Raw genomic sequence first — 18888 nt, forward strand, 5'->3', positions numbered from 1 at the left:
CGCGGGAGGACGATCCCGGGCAGGCCCGCGCCGGCCGGGGGTCCGAGCCGCCCGCCCGCCCCGCATCCCTCCTGCCCTTCGGTACTCATCCGAGTGCGTGCTCCGGGCAGGGTGTTGAGAGATTTTCCAGAGCAGCTGCTTCTTGGGTAACGTTAACCTTTGCAAGTTTGACTGTGACGCTGAGCCCTTAGACAGAGGGTAGCGTAGTGGGTCTTTCTGCAGACGAGAACATCCATCTCCGGTTGTAACTCAATAGAGTGCTTTGCTAAAGCTGGGCTAAGCTGCATTTTGGAAGCGGGGCTGGATTTTTCCAAGGTATTGACACTTCTTTTTTCCTAGTCTGGAGCTCGCTTTATAGTAATAGAAGTTTGATAGTTACAGTTTGCTTTTCCCAGTGAACAGGGTTCAGGGGTCCCTCTATAGCGGATGGAGTCATGGCTGAATATAAGATTTAAATGAGCTTAAAATTTGTGTAGTCCACATATAAATTACTGAGAAGTTGTGCCTCAGCTATATGCTTAACTGTACTAGGAATTAATATATGCGTAAATATGCACGTTTGAAATAATTTCCCAACAAAGAGCAGCAATGTGGTAAAGGATCTTTAAGGCCTTCCTATCCATGTGAGGACCAAGAGTTGTAAAACCCTAGGAAGCGGGTGGAGAAATGAGAGCAGTGCTGGGGTTTTTGGTTGAAGACCACAGCCTGTGCATTCCTCAGACCTGGGCCCAGCCTTACAGCCCGGTGTTTTTTGTTGTTGTCGTTGTTTTCTGAGACAGGATCTCTACGCAGTTCAGGCCGGCTTTGAGCTCACTGTGTAGCCCAGGCTGGCCTCGAACTCCCAACGATCCTCCTGCCTCAGCCTATCAAGTGCTGGGATTGCAGGCGTGCGCCGCCACACCCAGCTAGCCTTCTGCTCGGCCTCTCCTCCCCTTCGGAGTCGGGCTGCCCGGGTGGGAGGGCAGCGTGTGTCTTCAGGAGCCCTGCCTCTGTCCGCTTCGAAGGGCGTTGGGGCCGGGAGCGCCCCGACCCCCCGCAGACCCCTGCCGTCCTTGCTCAGGGACGGTGCGCTGGAAGTGGTCCCAAAGACGTGTGTTTCCTCACTGACGCCTCTTGCCTGTGGACTCTGTACATGAGCTATCACAGGTTTTATGCATTGATGGTTCAGCATCTGAAAGGCCTTTCCTGTTTGTTTTCGTTGTGATTGCTCTGTGACTTCCGAGGAAGGGTGGGAATTACGGCGCTGGTGAAGCTTCCCCCTGATTTTGTCTGTTGCCTCAGTGAGTCTCCAAGACCTTTGCCACCTGCTCAGCGGGGCTCCTCCCTTGTGCCTGCGCTCCAGCCCTTCCTTCCCAGCGCAGGAGCCAGCTGTCACCCGCCTCGCGGAATGCGCGACCAAGGAGTGAACCAGAGCGAACAGGAGGCTTCTCGCTGGTCTCCTCAGCGTTCTGGAAAGCCCAGCCGAGCCCGCGCTCCTGCCTTGGAGCCTTTAGCTGCCCTCCCTCACCCACGCTCTCGAGCACCTCCGCGCGTCCGAGGGCCTGTCACAGTGCGCCTCCGCTCCATGTCCTGTCACTTTCTTCGCGCCCTGAGGGGCCGGGCTCCTTCCACTGAAGCCTGGCTGCTCACACTGCTCCTGTCCATCCATGGAGGAGGAACCCAAGTCCTACTTCTTTCTGAGATTTTCTCTGTTCATTTCTCTTGCCTTTCTTCACAGTCTTGAGATACTTGTTAGCCAGTCTCTCTATTGCCCGCATTGATTTCTACGGCTTTAGGTTGTTTTAAACTTCTTTAGGGAACGAGCCATGTTTTATGTGCGGTGACGTGGTCTAACGGGCTTTGGACTCAGGCAGTGTTGTGGTCAGGGCCCAATGCCACTTTTCAGTCACGTGTCCTCGTGGAATTCTTTCAGCCTTACTGTTGTTATGTGTAAAATAGGGAAAATGCTTCCCCCAGTCGATTGTGGTGTGAAGATGTTTCCAGTGTCTACTCAGTGACTGCTCTCACCTCACAGAATTCTGCTCAGTGACCAGCAGCGTGCTGAACCCGTAGCGTGGACAGTGTTTGGTAAATGTTCGCAGACTGACTTGTAGTAGACCACAAGTCGTGGTTCAGGCTTGAGGCCCAGAGGACCAGGGTAGCTCCCCAATGAATCCTTAGTATTAATATCCTACCCTTACTGAAAGTGGCTTGAATTTAAGTTATTCCTGGCTACAGCTCTGCCTCTGGGATCTGTCGCTATTTTTCCATCTGAACCTTGCCAGGAACACTTCTGTCTTTAAAAAAAAATTTTTTTTTTTCCCTGCTGTTCTTGCAGCAACCTCTTCATCTCCTTTTGCAGGATCTTGCTGAGTTAAAGATGTACCTAGCCCTTCTGTTGACTTGGGTCCTTCGACAACGCGTTTTCTGCTTGTGGAACATGCGAGTGTGTAATGTAGGACAGCTCACCTAGCAGCTGCTTGGCAGAATTCTGGGTACGGCGACCCTTGTGTGTGCTATTGAAATACCAGTGAATTGCAGCTCACTGAACTGTTGGTTCCTGCACCAGGATTCTTTGAGGACCGTGCTGTTTTGAGAAGGGCCTATGACCAGCGATTGTGAAGCCCTTACATAGGGCTCGCACAGTTTGTGGTGCACGTCGTGGACTGGGGGAAGGCTCAAGCACAGGTGTGTGCCGGATGACTTACACACATTGTTCTGAGATCATAGTGTCATCGTGTCCTAGCCTCTGGTTGTGCTTACGTTGGGAATACAACTTTAGCTTCCTTATCAAGATACATGTATTCCAGAAAATTACTTTGTAAAACAAATTTGGTGAAGCAAATTATTTTCTGAGGCAAACTGCATTAAAATTCTAAGGAAATGTGCTGGGAGGAAAATCAGAAATGCCCTCTTACAGGCAAAAAAGTAGTATAAGGAGCAGCTCAGACTCACCTTTGGGTAGAGGGTGGTGTGGGCAGCTGTGCTCAGTCTCTGCCCCTCCCGCCTGCAGTCCGACAGTAGCAAAAGTCAGCAAGCAACTTCCGTTCCTGATTTCTGTGCAGCGGACCACTGTGTGCCCGGCTCTCTGTGCCCTGAAAGTAGAATCGTCAGAAAGGAGTGTGCGTGGTGATGAGCTCACCGTGCAGCCTGCAGTCAGACCTGAGTCGACGTGTGAGGTTTTATACAGGCGCAGGATTAGGAAGATACTCCTATGCCTTTTACAGAAGGAGAAGCAAGCATCTGATAGACCTTTAGTAGACTGAAATGTATGTTATAGTCACTCATTTTAAAAATACGCTATTCTGAGAATAGCAAGTTCCCGTTCTTACTAGTTGAGTCTCTGGGCCTCATCTGTCCAGAGAGACTGTTGGCTAACCATTAAGTTCTCCTACAGGGAAAGAGAAATGCTTCTAATTCTATAATCTAAAGTTTCCTCAACGCTCTGCTTTGAACGTAGATCCCACGAGTTTAGCAGTTAAACCTGTCCTAATCCGCATTTGGTTATATATTATCATACTTCAATGTTTTTAAAACTTACCATCCAACTCAATTTTTTTGGAAGTGAAAAGACTACAGTAGGGCCTCACACTTTGTTTAGTGCCTTTCCCTCGTGACAGGGCCCTTAGTGACCACTGCGTTAATCTGCGGTGATGACCGAGGGCTGTGATAATCTCACATTTTTGAGGCTGTGTAAGATGAGTGTAAGACATTTCTTGCCTTTCTGTAGGCATAGCATGATAACAGGCTGACAGTGTGTGACTGTCCTTATGACTACTTGAAAAGATAACGTTCCAGAACTAAAAAGATGATCATGGTATAATGTGCAAATATGTACTTGAAAATACCATGAAAGTTACTACAGGTTGACCTTCTCTAACCCCCAAATCCAAAATCTGAAGTGCTTTAAAATCTGAAACTTTTTAAGTACCAGCACAACAGCATGAGTGGAAAATTCCATACTTGACCTTATATAATGTGTTGCAGTCAAGATGCAGCTGCACTGAGAATTCTGCCTAAAATCACCATCAGACTCTGCATAGCAGGTGTGTGAAGCATAAATGAATTCTGTGTTAGACTCAGGTCCCGACCCAAGATACTGTGCATGTATGCAAATCTCCCAAGATCAAAAAAAATCCAAGCACTGAAGTACTTTCGACCCCTAGCATGTTGGATAAGGGACACCAACCTGCATTTTTCTAAGCATGTAGTTCCGAGAAGATAATAGTGCTTGGTTTCGTCCTCTTGGATATTGTCTTTGCTATAAAAGTGAATTTATTTGAGAACTATTTACCTAAGACAAAGCTGAGTGAGAAGAAAGCAAGCCCTACATGCTTTCCTGTTATCTTAGTTGTTGAAAAGCCAGTGTTTTCCTAAATTATGGTTTTTAGAAGGACTCATACTTTTGGTGCCTTAGTTAGTCCCAGTGTGGTTGCCCAGTTTTGCGAAGAAGGAACACGTGAGGCATGGCCGTGGAAGGAGGTTCCATGGTATCATCTGTAATTAGGGTTACCCTCTGGATGTTCCTAAGTCACTCATTCAGTCATTCACTCCTTTATTCAAAACATCTTTATTACGAGCACCTATGTGTGTGCCAACTCTATGCCCCATACTCTTAAAAGTACAAGAAATACAGTTGTGAACATAACAAAATTTCTGCCTCGCAGAGCTTATATTCTGGGGACAAACACACTTCGCGTATGTGACCCTGTACCCTACAATGAGGGTTACATGAAGAGCGCTAACATGCAAAATATGAAGCCAGGAATGGAGGCACACACCTGTAATACCAGCATTGGAAGGCTGAGGCAGGAGGATCACCAGAAGTTTGAGGCCAGCCCAGGCCACATAATGAGTTGAAGACCCATCTGTACTATGTAGCGAGACCCTGACTCAAAAATCATAATCATAATAATGATAATAAAAATATAAAGTATGCCCGCTTATGTGGGATTTTTTTCTGTTTTAGGGGCTAACAAATTATGGCCTTTGGACCAGAGCCTTCCTGCAGGCTGTTTTTGTGAATAAAGTTCCGTTGGTAAACAGCCCAGGCCTTTTATTTACATAATGTTTCTGGCTGCTTCATGACACTGTGGCAGAATTGAACGGTGGTAACAGAGATGTATTGCCTTCAGCCTCAAATAGGTGTGGCCCTTCACAGAAAAAGTGTGTTTGACCGGGCATGGTGACACACACTTATAATCCCAGCACTCAGGAGGCTGAAGCAGGAGGATCATTGCAAGTCTGAGACCAGTCTGGGCTACAGAGTGAGCTCAAGGCCAGCCTAAACTGCATAGGGAGACCCTGTCTCAAAAAGACCAAAAAAAAAAAAAAAAAAAAAGTGTCTTGACTGTGCTCTGTTTGATTTTTATATTGTCACTATTTTTTCCTAATGTACTTTGTTGATTTGTTTGTTATATGTGGTAGTGAAGCATCTTCTACTCAACGCTGCTCCTTGGTTAAATGCACCACGGTGCTATTTACATAGCTTGAACACATGGGTCCTCATGCCCCTTCCCCTCTTCTCCTCGCCCTCCCTGGCCCTCCCTGGCCCTCCCCCAAGCCAGCTGCCTTCAGCCAAGCCCTGGGCAGCACTGCGGCACCCACCACAGTCTCAGGAAGCTGGGAGACTCTTCCCAGCTCACCCAGAGCATCACGGGGTCAGAGTGAAGGTACCGTTCTCCAGCTCTGGCATATTTTGTTTTTTCTACTTTATTTTTCACAGTTCTCAGTGGCCACTTACATGTTCTAGCATAGAAGTCATGTGCAAGTGACTGGAGCCTTTTTAAAGGTTTGGACTCCAAGCACCTGGCATTGCAGCAGAAGCAGCGGGCTGTGTGTACCTTGTTCTTGGTACATGAGGCCTTTTCTCAAAAGCAGGGTGTTCAAAGAGCAGAGGAGGCTAAAAGCATGACACAATTTCTAGAGCATTAAAGACAGCATCCTAGGTAACTATCCACCCCATCTATCATCAAAGCAATGAAATAGCGGAAAACACTTTTACTGTATTCCTTTGTCAAAGTGAAGACAGTGCAGGTTCCATATAAAGAAGTTTCTTTTGATCTGCTGCTAGTCCCAGTGTTGAAAAAAAGTGGTTTGTTTGCTGAAAAAGAGATTTGTTTGCTAAAATGTACATAGATAGAAAAATTAGACCCTAGGGAGGGAAATATAAGCTACATGTACTTTTTTTTTTTTTTTTTGTTCTTTGAGACAAGGTCTCACTTTGTAGTGGAGGCTGGCCTTGAACTCACAGCAATTCTCCTGCCTCAGCCTCCTGAGTGTTGAGATAACAGGTGTCCACCACCATGCCCAGCTACATGCACTATTTTTAGTACCCTTTAAAAGGAAATTGATAGTATTGGGTTAACTTTCCATGCTATGACAACACACCTGGGAATAACAGTTCAAAGAGGGATTTGGCTGACAGTTTCCGAGCTTCAGTCCATGTCCGGCCGCTCCAAGGCAGGAGCGCCATGGTAGAAGAGGACATCTGTAGTCAGGAAGCAGAGAGAAGAGCCAGAGAGGCGGGGGCCAGGGTAAGATGTAGACTGAAAAGTCATGACCCGTTGTCCTTCAGTACCTTCTGATGCCATCTTCTGTCCAGTTACGTCCTCAAATGATGAGTCCCGGTGGATGAATCTGCTGATGAAGTTAGGGTCCTCAGGATCCAGTCACGGCCAGAAGCCCACAGTCCGCACCAAATGCCCAGCAGGTGGCCTTCAGAGGGCATTTCAGATCCAAACTGTAGGTACTGACTTGTGTAAAGTTTTGCACATTTAAACCTAGAATTTGAAGAAAAATTTTAAGCCTACAAAGGTAAAATGAAATTCACAAGTACCAAGAGAAGGGTCAGTTAGTGATTTTGTATATAATCCAGGTTTCCTATGAGGATAGATGAAAGTAACGGAATCTTTCCAGTTTAAAGTGATTAAACCTAAGGGAAATGTGCATCTCCTGTGGGTCTGGAGAGTGTAAATGGGCCTGTTAAACCACAGCTCTTGGAGAATGCCAAGTTTTTGTATTATTTTACACCTTGGATCTTAAAAAATGTGTAGTTGTGACATTTATTCCATGACCGTTAAAATAAAAGTGGACAACGATAGAGCACGTGCCCAGCCCGTTTCTAGGCTGGGAGTGAGCGGGTGCCCGGTGTGAGCCGCTGGTCGAAAGCAGATGTTCTTTCCCTCCCCTAAGGACTGAAGCAGAGGGCAGGGAATTGGGGCGGAGCACAGGAAGGTTCTCCCCAGTGTCAGCTAGCAAGAGAGTCATAACGTTTATTGCAGAGATTTGCTAGAAGTTACTGAAAGAGCCCTGAAGCTGCCTTTCTCTGTGAGCTGGGAAAACCTTGCCCCAAAGTGACAGGCCTGAGCAGGGCCCCGAAGACCCTGGTGCCCTGCCTGGCCCTGCTCTGCGGTGATATTTCCTGTTCTTCCGCTTCAGAACTTCAGAACATTTCTAGTCAGGTCAAAAATGTGATGATGTTTCGTCAGGATGTGAAGAAATAAAAGCACTGAGCATTTTGAAGTCCTTACACCAGGAGGTACAGAAAATAAATAGCAAAGGCAGAGCTCCAGATCTGGGCCAGCCAAACAATTTTCCAGAACCTGCTGTGTGCAAGGAAGTGTGTGTGGGGGCGATGAGGACCTGGAGGTAAAGGAGCGTGGGCTGTGTCTTAGCTGGAGCAGAAGGCGGCCAGAACGTCGCTTGCCACTGGGAAGGGGCTGCAGAGCGGGGAACAGCACGCGGCGGCGGCGTGGGCGGGGACCCTTAGCTTGGTCTGTCTGAGGTGGGGCGGGAGGTTGTGACCCCGATGTGCGAGCTGGACTGAGGGAAGGAAAGGGGGAGATCCTAGCTTTAGGGCCTGGCTGCGGCCCTGGGGGACAGACCTGTTCCTGTCATGAGGGAGGGACACCAAAGCATAGAGAGCCCGTCCAGGGCCCTGGCTTCTTTGCTGGCCTTTGTGCATGGCAGGGAAAGTGGAAACATTTATCTGTCTTTTTCTTAGACAAGTGCTAGCTTCACAGAATCAGAGCGTTAGAGGAGAGGGCAGCTCCTAGCACCAAGTCCAAGTGAAAGTGAGACAGAGGCCCAAGAGATGGCCTGAGTCACGGCAGGCCACGGCCACGCAGCAAGGGGCCCCAGACCCACTCTGCCTGCATTTCCTGCACCAGGGGTCTGTTGGTGCTGCTGAGAGCCCAGGAGGGGAGGCTGATAGGTCGAGTCTGATCTATTTGATGTGTTAGGATGCTGTGTATGGGTTAGTGCTCATGAGTGCCTTTTTCCAGTTGCTTCTTGGGCTCGGAGTGGTATTTGGAAGTACTGCTGGTCCCTCCAGGCTTATTCGCCAAGTGATGGATGGGCTGCCTCATTCTCCTCACTTCTCACTTCACAGGCACCATTAGCTGTCTGTCCCAGGAGCTGAATGTGAACACTGCCAGGGCAGAGGAGGAAACTTGGAAGACCTGAGGAAGCTGGGTTTGTGCTGGTCGAATCATAAGAAATTGTTGCTTTCTCCTAAAAAAGAGTTTAAACATGAAGGCTTTTTTTTCTTTCACCTTGTACTTTGCCACTTATATTAAAGGCCTAGGAAGAGAGAAATGGTTTTCTTTTTTTTTTTTTAATTTTAAAGAGTAAAAGAAGGATAACATAATAATGGGGGGGCTTACCAAATTACAGACAAAGTGGTAGGAAATTATCAATGGTTATTGTTTTACATATCGTTATCTACAAGATAGTTTCTCAGGAAAACAAATAGACAAATAATAGTGAGTTACAGACAAAAGAGGTAGGAGATTATCAACAGTTGTTGTACTATACTTTGGTATCTTCAAAGTGGCTTCTAAAGAAAATAAATAGAGCTATACATGAGTGACCTATTGAATAATCATTAACTATTCTCAATGGTTGTTGTAGGAAACACATAATAATGAACATGCGTCCATTTACGAAATAGGATAGAACAATATAAGTATTACAGAGTTATGGATAGATTAGTAGGAAAATATCAATGGCTGCTGTAATACATGGTGGTATCTTCAAAGTGGTTTCTCAGGAAGACAGAGATACACAAAAAGGATCTAACAAGTAGTTACAGCCTAAGGGTTGTCAAAAATAGCATATTACCTCCTCACCAGTGACTCCTGTCCCTGAGGTATGACAGCTGGAAGGAAGGCCAGGATTGAAAAGAAGGACTGAGAGACTTGCCCCTGTGTCTAGCAACAGGCTGTTTTCTTGTTCCTCCATAGTCATGATTACCCAGGGCTCCTCCATGGAGATGACAGTCTGGCCAGAGGGAGAAGGCAGAGTATGCCCTGGGCCTCCTCACTCCTGTTGGACTAACTGGTAGGATGGGTCTGAGCTCTGGGGCCTCCGCTTCAGAGGGCAGACCAATCTCCAGTGGTCATCTTTGCATTCAGGGCATGGCCCGGGGGGCCTCTTACGGCAGTTCCTCTTGAGGTGGCCTGGCTTTTAACAGTGGTAGCAGATGAATGCAGTCATCGAGTTCTTCTTGGGGCCCCAGGAATCAGACTTGGGGTCTGTTTCTCTTAGTGCTGCAGCAAAAGCAGTTGCTTTTTCTCAGTCTCTTTGTTGAGAAATGGTTTTCTTTCAGTAAAGTAAGTAGCTATAGCTTTCAGGCACACACCCTGAAAGACCACAGGCAGACTGGCATGGAAAGCAAGGAGGAGCCTGTGAGAAGGAGAGTGCATGCCCCACCTACAGAGCTTTTATTGCCCCAGGGGCTAAAGACTGCATGTTGTTAGCTCTTCAGTTTTCCAGAAAAGCCCCCAAATTTGGATTTGTGTATGAAATGTCCTGATTTTAATACAGAGTCAAAGCATGCCTCTGGATTCAGCTCTGCATGGCCAGTTTGCAGGCCCTGGTCCACACAGCTGGAATCTCCATGTACTAAAGCCATCCCTTCCAAGAGTTCAGGCTAGAGCAGTGGTGGCGAACCTATGACACCTGGGCCACAGAGGGCACGCAGAGCCCTCACTGTTGGCCCATGAGCCAAGTTGCCCCAGCAGCTGAGCATCAGGTAACAGTTGTTTTCCCTAAACTAAAACCTCAGTATTCAGGTTTAATTGCAGTGTTGGCACTTTATAATAAATAAGTGGGTTCTGGGTTGCAGTTTGGATGCCAAGTCTCTAAAAAATTCGCTATCACAGGGCTAGAGTTATGAAGTCTTTTCTACTGTGAAAGTTAAAGGGTGTTTCTATATTTCAAGAGAGGAAGACGTATGTTCTTTGAGTAGCATAGGTTTCTGATTTTATTCCTAAACTACTTGACTTCAAATGAATGCAAACCACTGCTGTATAATTTTAAATAATCTTTGTGAAAGTGTTTGGGGTGTTTTAATTGGAGAATGATAGGTTAAATCATAACCCATAAGGTTAGCATTTCCTAATCCCTGCAACTGGTGAATGCCGCCTTTACAGGCCAAAATAGAATACATAGATGTGACTCAGGAATTTAAAATGGAGAGGTAGTTCTGGAATATCTGGGTAGACCCTAAATGCAAACACAGGTATTTACAAGAGAGAGGTTTGAAGACAGAAGAAAAGACAGTGTGGTAATGAGAGGCAGAGATTGGAGTGACACAGCCACAAGCCAAGGACTGGTAGGATCCCACCTTGAGCCTCTGGAGGAAGGGCCGACACGCCTTCATTCTAGCCCAGTGGCACCAGTGTCCAGCTTCTGGGCTCCAGAAGTGCCAGAGAATAAATCTCTGTTATTTCAAGTCAGGAAGTTTTTGGAAATTTGTTACAGCAGCCGTGGGAAACTAGCCTGGTTGTTAAGAAACACTTTTTATGTTTGCTAAAAATTACTTTTTGTCAGTCTTACATGGCTGATAATGTGGATGAGTGACATGTTCATGAGAAGAGAAATTATCTGTTACCTAGAATCTGGTAGTGGCCCCAGGCCTTCCTTCAGCCGATCCACAGTGATTTGTTCCTTGCACACGGAACCGTGCTTGTCTCTGGGCTCCCTGGGAAAGGACCCCTCTGGCGTGACACACCCCCTCCATCCCCTGTCACAGGTGTGTGTCACCACTCCAGGCAGATGACTGGGGCTCCAGAGACAGATCTACTCATAGCTCTTCGGATTTGTGTCTCAGTAACAAGTATAGGGCGTTATTCTGAATTTTTCACTTCAAATATTTCACATCTTTCTATATTGTGCAATGAGGAAGGTGGGTAAGCCTCACAACTGCTACAAAGATAATAGTTGCTTTTTTTTTTAATCGAGTTGTAAGGAACCCAACAGTAAAATCTGTTTCTCCTTTGGGGCTAGAGTCTATGTGGGGAGGCTTGTGGGAAGATGTGGCAAAAAGCAGACATGGTGTGCTGGAGAGGACGCAGAGTGGCCAAGGAGGGATTTATGTCTATGCTGAGTTGTAATCTGAGTTAGATACGGTTAAACATCACGGTGGCTATCGCTCTAAATGAACATTTCAAAACTCCGAGTGAATAAAACATGCCAAAGTACCCACCTTTATGCATAGCTATTTTATGTATACATTTTACATCTCTGATATTTGTCTCCTTCTTTCTTTGGAGAACTGACTACTTAGGTGTAGGTGTTTTCCATTAAATGTCAAAGAGAAATGTACAATAAAAATAGTCATTAGTGTGTGGAAGTTTGTTTCCTGCTAAAACCCAGGAGACCCTTGGCTGTTCATGACATAGCTCTGTTGGCACAGTGCACCGTAGGTGACGTGGAGAGTGGGCCGCACGCTGGGCTCCAATTATTCATGCAAGGTGAGATCCCTTCGTGACTGCTGCCTGCTGTGTGACAGGGCTACACATACTCCACAAGCTCACACAGCACGAGTGAGGGAAGCAGTCCTTTGCAGAAACCTCCAGATGGAGAAACTGCGAGAACACAGGGCGTGGATTCCCGTTTCTTACCATCTCCATGTCAGGCCACTGTAACTTGTTGAACATGCAGAGTAGATAGTCAGAGAATTCGATTATCGGAGGATTTGCAGAAGTTGGGGTTAAGTGCCAGCTGTAGGGATGCAGGAGTATTCTAGAAGAGCATCTGCCTACCATGTGGCAACTGTAAAGGGCCAAGGGGAGTTGGGTTTGGAAACACCTTGGGGGGAAGAGAGAAGCCCCAGTTCCAGCTAGCTAGTTGTCCAGAAAGCCCAGAGGGATACCCAGGGCCATTTTTAGACATTCCCTTTTGTACCACCAAGAGTTCTGTATCATGTTTATGTCAATATGTTCTTTCCAAGTGGAGGCACACAATGGTGGATGAAAAGTTAACTTCAGGCTGATAGAAAATGACTTCTCATTTCATGTATCTCCAGCTGTGCCTCTTTAGTCTTCACGAGTGTGCTAGCAATGAAGGCCTATCACTTTCTGTAGGGAATTTTGTGTTCCATTTCCTTGTCAGTGTCGTAGGAGCTGGAATGCTTTCAGCTAAACTTGATAGACTAATAGTGACTCCCGCAACAAAGACCTTTAATTAGGTCGTCTAACAAGAAATCAAAGGCAGCTGTTTGCAGACACCATGCCGCAGCCCCGCTGATGGCCTGAAGGACTGGGCCTCTTTCCTTCTGTTTAACCACCCTCCGCAGCTGGGATTCTCACCCTTCCACTGGATGTCTCATAGCCACCAATAGGCTTCCTGGTCCCTCAGTAACACAGTTTTGCACAACCATGCTCAAGGCAGAAACACGGAGCAGCTTCTTGTCAACTGCCGTTACCAGGGAGTAGACTCCTTAGAAGCTTTTCTTTCCCTCGCATCTTACTTCCCTTTTGACCTCTTGAGATCCGTAGTCCCACTCCTGAGCGGTTTTCCGTAGGAGGTGCGGTTACTTTGCTTGGAGCTGGAGTAGGTGGCTGTCATGCCTGAGTATGTTGAATCCTAAATAAAATAAGGGTTCCATAAACTATGCAAGAAGGTAACATTGCTATTGTGTAGGGAGCAATGGCATCTTCTACAGCCGCCCGCCCTTTCCTAGTGCCATTGTCCATGATCTTACTGGTTTTCCTACAGAAACAGTGAGTTTTTGTTCTTTACTCTGATTCTGATACGAGTCAACACACTGGGGCCACCACGAAAATGATGACTAACTGAATACTGATCTCACATATACATATCATATGTGCATATCTGTCTGTCTCCATTTATATAATCTTGCTAGGATGTGCCCAGAATTGTGGATTGACTACTGCTTCTGTTCTGATGCTGATTTGGCTAATACTAGATTTTTCCAGTGTGAGAAATAATTCTCTAGTGTGGAGAACAGAAAACTCACACAGTGGTCACAGTTCACTCTGATACCGCTTTGATACCTGAAGCAAATATCATGGCTTCCTAAGTCTTCTTTGTCTCAAGCCGACTGTGTTTCTTCCACTGCTGTTCTTGTGCTTTCATTTATGGCCCTCACTATGTTCTTTAATCTCACCTGAAGTTTGGAAGCCAGAATTAAACAGTAACTCAGCGGGATGATGGTACTCGGCCCCATGGCCATTGTGCTGTACAAATCCAGTGGGCACCGTTCACATTGTGCTCTATGTGAGTGGAGTATTCTGGAGCTGTGTCATAAATCAGTCTTGTCAGATACTGTGCTCCTAATAAGTGCTCTGGTAATGCATTGTCTCCGGGAAAAAAAGAAAAGCAACCTTAGAGATATTTGCAGCTGTCTAGTGAGCATTTCATTGAGCGGTTTTATATGTACCTCAAGTTCAACATCCAGGAAAACAACAGCCAGGTCTTGTCACGTTGTTCAGATAACCCGTACCCACACATTCCCTGTCCCCAACTGAAGCTCCTCTGTCTCAGATTCACTCAGTCCGGTATGCTTGTTCAGACCCTCATGGTGTGTTACCTGGGCAATTGCAGTAGTCTATCTACCAGTCTCTCTGCTTGTATTCTCTCTATTCTAACATCCATTCAGGGCTGTCTATCTATTAGAGACTCTGAGTGCTCGCTTGTGCAGGATAAAAACCAGACTCCTGCGTGATACACAATGAAGCTTCTAGCTATTTCCTGCCATTTTTCTACTGCCTTCCATTGGTTTTGTGCGGTAGCCCCACTGAGAAAGCTTTGGAAGCTGTCCAGGCTTGGACAGCTTTCCAGCTTTCACTTCCAGTTTGCCTCTTGGGGTGGAGCTGGGCATCCATAGATGTTAGAAGTTCTTGAGGTGACTCTAATGTTCTGACAGGGTAAGAACCACTAGGCTTTTGTCCTTGCCAGCATGTCAAGGTCCTGTACCTACAAACCTTTGTACAGTTTTCTCCTCCAGTGATTCCTTTATCTCCTCTAATGTGTAATAAACCTTCCTTATGCTTTAGTGTCTTAATACTGTCTCTTTCTTACAGGGTTATCTGATTTCTCCCTTCCTCCCAAAGAATTGGTCGCTCTCTCAACCATCACGTTCTTACAGCACCTTTTGCATTTTTCTTGCATGAGCCAGTTGTGAGTTATTTAAAGGAAAGACCATTATATTATCTCTAATGTGTCCCAGAGACCTTGCATAATGTTTACATCACAGTAAAATCTGACTAGAATTGCACACTGTCAAGCTGACATCAGTACATGAAGAGACACTGGTCTGATCTGTGGTACCATTGTAATTTAATTACCCAAAATAACACATTATTGGAAAGCCTCTATCATGGTATGGTGATAGTCAGGTCTTACAATAATGGAATTGTGTTCCTTGACAGTATGACAAATTATAACAAGGAGAAATTGTTGGGGTGATTGTGTGTTGAATGAATGGTCCAAACTATGAAGCTCTTAATTCTTTTACAAATAGTTTTCACAGCATTAATCTATAAAGCATTGTTCTAATTACACAGTTTAAGGAAATAGTGAGGCATTAGCTTTCAAAGAAAGGCTTTTGTTATTAATAATTGGGAGATGTGAGCCAATAGCAAAATGACACTGTAAAGAAGAAGGCAGTGCAAGTCTGCATGCCACTGTAACAGGTCACTATTAAGCTGGTCACCACAATGCATCAAGGAGGTGAAGTTGTGAGGATGCAGAGGTGAATGCCAAAGATAATTAAAGGAGTGGAAAATGGGTCCTAGGAGGAAAGGGTGTGCAATTAAGGCAGAAGAAGAGGTGAGAGAGACACACCTGATTACTTATTTTCATGTGATTTCTTTATATACACAAAAAAGTAAACATGAAAAAATAGCTTAAATTAGCATATGCAATTTTTGAGTGGACATGAAGAAAATTTTTCTAATGGGATTACAGATTCAAATCTGATCATGTTAGTTCCCTAGTTAAAAAACTTTAATTGACTTCCTATTGTCTCTAAGGTAAAGTGAACATTTTTTTAAAAGTAAAGTTTGTAGTTAATTAGTTAGATAATTTCTGATAAATCAAAGTTCCAATTTCCTTTAGAAGATGACATAAAATAATGACGTGGGAGCCTTAATTTGTCAGAAAATAAATTATGGATTGTATAGATTGTATATGTTCTGCCAACAATATGTGAACGTAAATATGAATAAGAAGAAAAGGAGGTGGGAAAAGATGTAGAGCCAGGATTGCTTCTGTTGAGAGCCAGGTGCTGTTTTTTCTTCTTTTTTATTAATTAAGTTTATTTGTATATTTTAAATATATATAATGATCACACTCATCATACGGATTTTGTACCTATACATGATGTATCTTATTCTTTTTTTCCCATTTCCCTTCTCTCCTTTCAACCCCTCTTCCCCTCCTTATTTACAAAAGCTTTGTTTCCATTTTTCCCTTCTTTTCTCATTTTGTTCTTTTCCCTTCTTTCCTTTCCCCCTCCCCCTCCCTAGTTCCCCTTCCCAATTAAACATTTTCTTCCTATTTAGTAATATCTAGTATACAGTCTGGTCTTTATTTACACTTTCAGTTTCTCACACCAGAAAAACATGTTTAGGCATGTGTGTCTGATTTATTTCACTTAATAGTATGGTCTCAAGGTGCATCCATTTACCTATAAATATCTCAAGATTGTCCTTCTTTATGACTGAGCAGTACTCCATTATAGAAAATAAAAACGGGGCTGGGGATTTAGCTCAGCGGCACAGCAACTGCCTGGCAAGCGCAAGGTCGTGAGTTCGATTCCTTGTACCGGAAAAAAACCCAAAAAACAAAAAGATAAATAAATAAAAAAACGCTCATCTTCTTAATCCATACCTCAGTTGATGGGCATTTGGGCTGTTTCCAAGATGTCGCTATTACAAACTGTGCTGCTGTAAACATGCATGTGAATATATCACTGTGGTATGATGTATTTAATTCTTTCGTGAAGATACTAAGAAGGGAAATAGCTGGGTCAAAAGGAACCTCTAGCCCCAGTTTGTTGAGGAATCTCCACAGTGATTTCCACAGTGGTTACACCAGTCTATACTCCCACCAACAGTGGAGAAGGGTTCCCTTTTCCCCACAGTCCTGCCAGCATTTATTATTGGTTAATTTCTGAATAATATCCATTCTTTCAAAAGTGAGATGGAATCTCAGTGCTGTTTTGATTTGCATCACTTGAATGACCAGTGATGTTGAACATTTTTTCATATATTTATTTGACATTTCTACTTCTTCCTCTGAGAGGTGTGTATTCATTTCAGATGCCCTCTTTTGGATTGGGTCTTTAAATCTGGGAGGTCTGGTTTTTTGAGTTATTTATCTATTCTAGGTATTAGTCTTTTGTCTGAGGAATAGCTGGCAAAAATTTCTGTTGGTGAATGAGATGAGATCCCAGTTGTTGATTCTTTGTAATATTTCCCTTGCAATTGGGGTTTTGTTCATAAAGTCTTCGTCTACACTTAGGTCTTTAAGAGTTCTACTTATTCTATTTTCTATTTAGTATTTCTGTTTTAATATTTACATCTTTCATCCATTTCAATTTTAGTTTAGCACATGGTGAAAGGTATGGGTCTAAGGTTCAGTTTTCTGCCTGTGAAAAGCCCGTTTTCCTAGCACCATTTATTAAAAGAGGCTGTCTTTCTTCCAGTGAAATTGTTTGGCCCGTTTGTCAAAGGTAAGGTGGCTGAGTGTGTTTGGAGTTGTTTCTGCATTTTCTAATATGTTTCACTGATCCCTGGGTCTATTTTTTTGCCATTACCATGCTATTTTTATTATGGTAGCTTTGTAGTATGATTTAAAGTCAGGGATTGTGATGCCTTTTGACTTGCCTTTGTTGACCAGAACTGTTTTTGCTATTCTAGGTTTCTTATGAATCCAAATAAATTTTAGGACTGTTTTCTCTAATTTTATGAGGTGTACTATTGGTATTCTGATCAGGATTGCTTTAAGTCTGTATAACAATTTTGTGAATATGGCCATTTTCATTGTGTTGATTCTTGCTATCCAAGAGCAAGGGATATCATTCTATTTTCTAAAATCCTGTTTTAACAATACTACAGTTTTCAATGTAAAGATCTTTTGCTTCCTTTGTTAGATTAATTCCTAAGTATTTCATTTTTGTTTCAATGCTATTATGAAGGTGTAGTTTCCCTAATTTTTCTCTCAGTGAGTTTGTGTACAGGAATGCTACTGATTTTTGAGTTTTGACTTTGTATCCAGCTGAATTTGGTTATTAAATCTAGAAGTCTTCTTGTGGAGTATTTGGGGGTCTTCTATATAAAATGTCGTGTCATGCACAAATAATGAAAATTTAACTTCTTTCTTTCCTATCTTATTCCTTTTATTTCTTTCTCCTGTTTAATTGCTCTGGCTCATGTTTCCAGAACTATATTGAGTAGGAGTGGTGAGAGTGGGACATACTGGTCTTGTTCCTCATTTTAGAGTGAAAACTTTCAGTTTTTGACCATTTAATATGATGTTGGCTGTTGGTTTGTCATAAATGGCTTTTATCAGATTGTGATAAAGACACTCTGTTCCAATTTTCTGCAGGGTATGTTGTTTGGAATCCTAAGTAGTCAACAAGACAGTGATCACCAGTGGAGGAAACATATGGTATGATACTGTTCTGTCTTTGGAGCAAGTTAACATTAAATAAATCTAATTTGTGTATCCTAAGCTAAACTAAAATGCTTAATAAGATGCACATATCTTTTTAAAGCTTCCTTTCCTTTACCATTTTGAGGAGAAATTTTAAAACTTTTAATCTACAATAATTTCAAACTTACAGAGCATTTGCAAGAGTAGTACAAAAAATATTCATGTGCTCTATTTTAATTTGCTCTGGTTACCATAGCAGGATGACATAGCCTGGGTGTCTTAACCAGCACACATTTATTTTCTTGGAAGTGCAGTATGACACATTTCTAGCAGGACCTGTTTCTGCTGGGTAGTGCACTCTTATAACAAACAGCGTTCAGGTGGTCCGCACATGGCAGAGGGTACGTACAAGACACTAATCTGTGAGGTCTGTCCCCTTAGCCCTTTGTGGAACCTGATAACCTCTTTATAGGCTCAGTCTCCACACGCACTTTGGAAGTTAAAGCTTCCCCCTGTGAATCTGAGGGGCAAGAGATACAGTTCAGAATGTTGTTCAACAATTACCTAGATTTACCTCTTGTTAACGTGCTCTCTCCTTGGCTCCTCCACCCTCTGGGCCTCTGTGTACACACACACACACTTTCTGTTCAGCTCACTCAATAGTACAGATGACCCACAACTTTACAAGGGTTCGACTACAATTTTTCACCTTTATGGTGGTGCAAAAGTTATATGCTTTCAGTAAAAAGGGTACTTTTGAGTTTTGAGTTTTGGTCTTTTCCCAGCCTTGCAGTGTGTGGTACCATACTGTCTTGATTCTGGGCAGCCATAACAAGCTACAACTCCCAGTCTGGCTCACAATTAGAGGGTAAAAACGGATCCTCTTGAATGTGTTGTGTTGCCAGCACTTTTGGGATATTGTGTTTTGTGTTTTGATATCCCCTCAGACTCATCTTTATGTGTACACAGATATTCAACACTATGAGTGAGACGATTTTG

General features: G+C 44.1%; 1 protein-coding gene across 4 annotated transcripts in view; it reads left to right on the top strand.

Annotated features, from left to right (window-relative positions):
• The window catches only part of Ick (intestinal cell (MAK-like) kinase), a 67381-nt gene that overhangs the window by 3958 nt on the left and 44535 nt on the right, over positions 1-18888 (top strand). The window contains exon 1 of one of the 4 annotated variants that reach the window (XM_013510736.1): positions 128-146. The exons of 1 other annotated variant lie outside the window; for it this stretch is intronic. The gene's annotated coding sequence lies outside the window, so the exon portion shown is untranslated. Of the gene's footprint in view, positions 1-127; positions 147-295; positions 316-17845; positions 17905-18888 lie in introns of those variants that run through there. 2 more of the 4 variants (XM_013510737.1, XM_005377612.2) reach the window with 2 other exon arrangements.

Source organism: Chinchilla lanigera, unplaced genomic scaffold, assembly GCF_000276665.1.
Source record: "Chinchilla lanigera isolate Chin_1 unplaced genomic scaffold, ChiLan1.0 scaffold00010, whole genome shotgun sequence".
Taxonomy (NCBI): domain Eukaryota; kingdom Metazoa; phylum Chordata; class Mammalia; order Rodentia; family Chinchillidae; genus Chinchilla; species Chinchilla lanigera.